Genomic DNA, 6,585 nt, shown 5'->3' with positions numbered 1-6,585 from the left:
GTAGATTGAAAATGACCAATTTATTATTGTTTACAGTTTTGGAGGGATTATTATCTGGTTCTGTGTGGCGTAAGGAAACTTGCCCAACGTTTCGCCCTCTGTCTGGAATTGAACTCAGGTCTCACTTGCAAAGCGAGTGCTCTGACCACTGAGCCACAGGACTCAGTGCTGTCTCTCACACACATACTGACTGCTCTCTAATACACTCAAACACTTACTGCTCTCTCACACACACACACTGTCTGCTCTCTCATACACACACACTGACTGCTCTCTCACACACACACACACTGACTGCTCTCACACACACAGACTGACTGCTCTCTCTCGCATACACACACACACTCTGACTGCTCTCTCTCTCACACACACACCGACTGCTCACACACACACACACACTCTGACTGCTATCTCTCGCACACACACACTGACTGCTCTCACACACACACACACACTTACTGCTCTCTCACACACACGCACACACTGACTGCTCTCTCTCACACACACTGCTGTCACACACACACAGACTGCTCTCTCACACACACACACAGACTGCTCTCTCACACACACACACACTGACTGCTCTCTCACACACACACTGAGTGCTCTCACACATATACACTAACTGATATCTCACACACTCACACACTGACTGCTCTCTCACACACTGACTGCTCTCTCACACACACTCACTGACTGCTGTCTCTGTCACACACACACACACTGACTGCTCTCTCTCACATACACACACACTGACTGCTCTCACACACACACACTGACTGCTCTCTCTCGCATACACACACACACTCTGACTGCTCTCTCTCACACACACACACTGACTGCTCACACACACACACACACACTCTGACTGCTCTCTCTCACACACACACACTGACTGCTCTCTCTATCTCACACACACACACACTGACTGCTCTCTCTATCTCACACACACACACACTGACTGCTCTCACACACACACACACTGACTGCTCTCACACACACACACACACACACTGACTGCTCTCACACACACACACTGACTGCTCTCTCTCACACACACACACACACACTAAATGCTCTCTCACACACACACTGACTGCTCTCTCTCACACACACTGACTGATCTAACACACACACACACACACTGACTGCTCTCACACACTCACACACACTGACTGCTCTGTTTTGTCACACACACACACGCTGACTTCTCTCTCTCACACACACACACTGACTGTTCTCTCTGACACACACACACACTGACTGCTCTCTCTGACACACACACACTGACTGCTCTCACACAGACACACTGACTGCTCTCACACACACACTGACTGCTCTCTCTCACACACACTCACTGCTCTCATTCTCGCTCACACACAATAACTGTTCTCTCTGACACACACACACACACATTGACTTCTCACTCCCTCTACCGCAACCACACTGACTGCTCCCTATCTCTCTCTCTCAGATACACACACTGACTTCTCTCTCTCACTATCTCACACTCAATCACTGATGGCTGAGGCCCAGAGAGAGATAGAGAGTGTGACGGAGACGAAGAGAGACAATGAAAGAGAGAGACTGAAATAGAGAGATGGAGATATATAAACTGAAAGAGATTGACAGAGTGTGTGTGTGGGAGAGAGAGAGAGAGAGAGAGAGAGAGAGAGACTGTTGGAGAAAATGCATCAGTTGTGGTCGCTTACAGCAGTTTAGCAGTGACTGAGGGTCGGGGCTCTCCAGCCGCCCGCACGGCCGTAGGCGGTGTGTGTCAATAACGGTCCCCAGAGCAGAGATGGGAGAGGAATCAGGATCAACATCTTTAATAATCAGTCACTACAGTGTCCAGAATATATTCCATATTACACAGACTGTGTGGACAGTCACTGCCTCAGTCAGTGTCACACTAACACTGACAGCTCAGCTCTGATTCCCCGCAGTGACCGCAGCTGTTTCGCTCCTTCTGAACTGAACTCATTCCCCCACAGCCTGAAACACATTAAACAGGAAATAAACCCATGGGATAATGGTACAAACTGTAAACTGTTCGTGTCGCAGTTTAATACATAAATAAATCCCTTCAAACTGTTCCCATTCTGATACACAGCCCTTTCTCTGTGTGTTTATCACATTAAACACTGACACAAACACTCACCAGATCCTCTCCAGACTGGTGCAGGTCTGTATGAGGCGGCGGAGAGCGGGGACAGAGCCGTCTGTGAAGGAGTTAGACCTCAGGTTCAGGAACCTCAGTGAGCGGTTTGTACTGAGAGCGGAGACCAGATCATCAGTGCAGCCATCGGTCAGTCTATTGCTGTCCAAACTGGAGATCAGAGACACAGAGACATCACAGGGATTGTTTGTTTGATGGCGGACAGGTTGCAGGAGTTCATACACACAAACACACACACACCAACACACACAAAAGCATCGCCGCAGATACACACTTCCTCTCACACACGCAAATACACTCAAACACATGACCCACAGAAAAATACACACAAACACACACAAACAGAGTCACATGAACAGAGTGACGCACAGACACACATATACACACATAAATACACATTCTCACTCACGCAGACAAACAAAGACACAAACAATCTCACACAAACGCGCTCACACAGAAACATACACAATCACACCCAAAAACTCACCCACGCAAACACATACGTACGCAAACACACACACAGAAACTCACACAAGCAAACACAAACACACACACAAACAATCAATCATTCACACAAACGCAAACACATATGCACACAAACACAAGCACACACAAATACACACACATAGAAACAAACGTACACGAAAACAGACTGACAAACACGCACACACAAACACCCACAAACATACAAACGCACATAAAGATACACTCAAATACATAGACACAAACAGAAGCACATCATGTACAAACAAACACACACATATAAATAGACATACATAGATAAACACAAACACGCACAAACATACACACACACACAAACTCACACGCACACACAGAAACATACAAACACTCACAAAAGCACTCAAAACCTCATACACACAAAATCAAACATACGCCAACACACACACTCAAACGCAAACATAAGCACAATCACTCACACAAGCACACATACAAACATAAACAAAATGCACACAAACACATAAATACATACATACACACACAAAGACATGACCCACAGACAACACACACACAGACAGACACACTCATGCAAGCACACACACACATACACACACAAAGAAACACATGTCGAACAGAAAAATACAGACACACACAGAGATACACACACATACAGAGAGAAACACACAAAAACAAACACACACTCACAGAAACACAGACAAACGGACACATACACAAACACACGCAAACATACACATAAACACACACAGGCACACAGAAAAAAGCACGCAAGTACACACACAAATACACATACACAGACATACACAAACATACATAATCATACACGCGAAAATACACGCACAAATAGACACAGAAACACACAAAGACGCACAAAAACAAACTCACAAATACGCACACACAAAAACACAACACACAATCACACACACACATAGAAACATACATAAAGACAAACAGACACACACTTAAAAACACACAAACAAACAAAGAAACACAAAATCAAATACTAACACATAAGTACACATACATAGATTCACACAAAGAAACATACGCGAATACACACAGACAAGCACACACAGAAAAACACACAAACATAAATACACATACACGCAACCAAACACACAAACGTGCAAGCACACAGACACAACCACGCACATACCCGCAGACACGCACACACACTCACACACGCACAGAAACACTCACACGCAAATACCCAATAACATCAATAAAATTGGATTTACAGAGCGCCTTTCACGTCGGCAGGACGTCCCAAAGAGCTAAACAGTCAGGTGTCGGGGCCTGAGCATGGGGGAGGGGTGGGGGAGGGGTGGCGAGGGGTGGGGTAGGAGTGAGGGAAGGCAGAGAGGTGGGAGGGAGATCAAAGCACGATCGAAGAGAAGGGTCTTGAGACCGACCTTGAAGGAGACAAGAGAGGAAGTGAGGGGAAGGGACCGTGGGATGGAGTCCCAGTGTGTGGGGGCAGAGAGGCTGAAAGCCCGGACACCGATGGGAGGGCGGGTCGGGCGGGAGACATGGAGCAGCCCAGAGCCCACTGGACGGAGGGAGCGGGCAGGTTGGTAGGGAGTCAGCAGGTCAGAGAGGGGAGGAGGGGGCGAGGCCATGGATGGCCTTAAAGGTGAGGACGACGATCTTGAACTCGATCCTCTGGGATACGCACACACACAATCGCACACACTCACAGTAACACACACAAACACACACAGAATCGCACACACTCACAGGAACATACACAAACGCACACAACAACAAGATTACAGTTGTATATCGCCTTTCATGTCGGACGTCCCAAGGCTCTGACACACACACACATACACTCACAAGCATAAGTCACACAAGCAAACACAGTCGAACACAAATACAAACTGAGACACAAAAAAACCCGCAGAAACAAACACACACAGACAGAGACACTCATCTTAACACATCGAGACACACAACATATATATGTAGATATGCTCAAAAATACACGCACAAACACAAACACAGAAACAAAGACAAACACACACACAAACAATCGCTCACACAGACAAACACACACACGCACACTTACGAAAGCACTCACAAAAGCACTCAGACCCACATACACAGGCAAACGCATACACACACACACAAAAGCATATGCATTGATACACAAACACACAAATACATACACAAACACACAAATACGCATGCACTGACACACACACACAGACATACATACAAACAGTGTTGTCTTGGGTTAATGTTAAAGTGCGGTTCAAGAATCTAAAATAGAAGTGCAAATGCGGCAAAGCTCAGTAACTGAAGGCAGAACCCAAAACAATGGCAATATAAGGTCAGAACTCACAAGGACACGGAAAGTCCTTGTGGTTAAAGGGAGAATTAAAATTGAAACATATCACGAATATAACCATATAAGGAGTTGTTTTTCTTAAAAAAAGACAGTTTTGTCTGGAGTTATTCAGTTGTCTTTAAACAAAGGTGTGTAACATCTCTCTCGGGAACGGTAGAGGAGCAGTGAGAGACACGACCAGTGCTGTGACAGAACTCCAGTCGGTACCGTTTTGTGTCTTGTGTATTATTTTATTGTTTCATTTATTTGTGTATTTCCTGCTGTTCTGTCCTGAATAAAGTGACTAAGCTCAACCAATTGGTAAACTGGAACCGGGTCATTCTAAAGTCGTTGTAGATAGTAGCAAAGGACACACCCACACACACACATTGAGAGTTTGATGTAAACGATGGTTTGTGGCCTCACACTGTCACACCGATTCCTGTCACAATATTCAGCCGCACTGATCAGACAGTCACAATAAGCACATTGAGATATTGGAGTCATTCAGACTCTGGAGACACAGTGTGTTACTTACCACAGTCTCTGTATTTTACACTCCGGGTTCCTCAGAGCCTCACACAGTCGCTTCACTCCACAATCTCCCAGATTATTGCTCTCCAGGCTGGACACAGAGACACAGAGACAGAGAACACAAGGAATATGGTGTAACAACACAATACATATTGACATGTATATACTGGAGCCTTTCACGTGGGGAGCAAGTCCCAAGGTGCTGACATCAGGGTGAGACACACACACACACGTGCATCACACATCACAGTCTGTCTCTCTCTCTGATTCTCTTTCTGTCTCTCCCTCAAAACGGTCACTACGTTTGATAATATACTCTCTTTCACCGTCTTTCTGTCTCTCTCTTTCACTCTCTCTCTGTCTTCTGCTATGTCTTTCACTTTGTCTCAGTCTCTCTCTATATATATATTTCTTTCTCTGCCTCTCCCACGAAACAGTTACTACACGTTATCGCTTATTCTCTCACACAGTGTCTCTGTTTCTCTGAGTCTGTCTCCGTCTCTCAAACACCATCATTTCCTCTCTTGCTCAGTCTCTCTCTCTCTCTCTCTCTCTCTCACTGTCTCAGTCTCTCTCTCTGTTCTTCAGTCTCTCTCTCACCCTGTTTCGGAGTCACTTCCTCTCTCAGTCTCTCTCTCAGTCTCTTTCATTGATTCTCCCGCAGTTTCTCCCAATTTCTCTCTCTCTCAGTCACTCTTTCTCTGTTTCTCCCACAACACACACATTCGCTACCCTTTAATATATATTCTCTTCATCTCTTTCGCTCTCTCTGATTCTCTCTCTCTCTGTCTATATATGTATATATATGTCTATCAGTGTCTCTTTCTGTCCCTCTCTCAATCTCTCTCTCTCTCTCTCTCTCTGTCAGTCAATCTCTTTCAGTCACTGCCTCTGTCTCTCTTACAAAACATACAGTCACAACACATTATATTGTATTCTCTCTGTTTCTGTCTCACTCACTCTTTCAGTCTCTCTCTCTTTCTCTCCCTCAATATCTCTCTCAGACGCGCAAGTCTATGTCTCTCCCTTCCCCTCTCTCTCGGTCTCTCCTTCACAGTCTCTCTCA

At 45.6% G+C, this 6,585-nt stretch overlaps 1 long non-coding RNA gene across 1 annotated transcript; it reads right to left on the bottom strand.

The window, feature by feature from the left end:
- Positions 1-1,924: 1,924 nt before the first annotated feature.
- Positions 1,925-5,550, bottom strand: LOC103174166. The gene is made up of 3 exons (XR_006086235.1): positions 5,524-5,550; positions 2,162-2,329; positions 1,925-1,995 (listed from the first exon to the last, which is right to left on the bottom strand). It is a non-coding gene; the product is annotated as an uncharacterized LOC103174166 (long non-coding RNA).
- Positions 5,551-6,585: the final 1,035 nt, after the last annotated feature.

Source organism: Callorhinchus milii, unplaced genomic scaffold, assembly GCF_018977255.1.
Source record: "Callorhinchus milii isolate IMCB2004 unplaced genomic scaffold, IMCB_Cmil_1.0 Scaffold1307, whole genome shotgun sequence".
NCBI classification, from domain to species: Eukaryota; Metazoa; Chordata; class Chondrichthyes; order Chimaeriformes; family Callorhinchidae; genus Callorhinchus; species Callorhinchus milii.
This window is presented reverse-complemented; position numbering and strand designations above follow the sequence as displayed.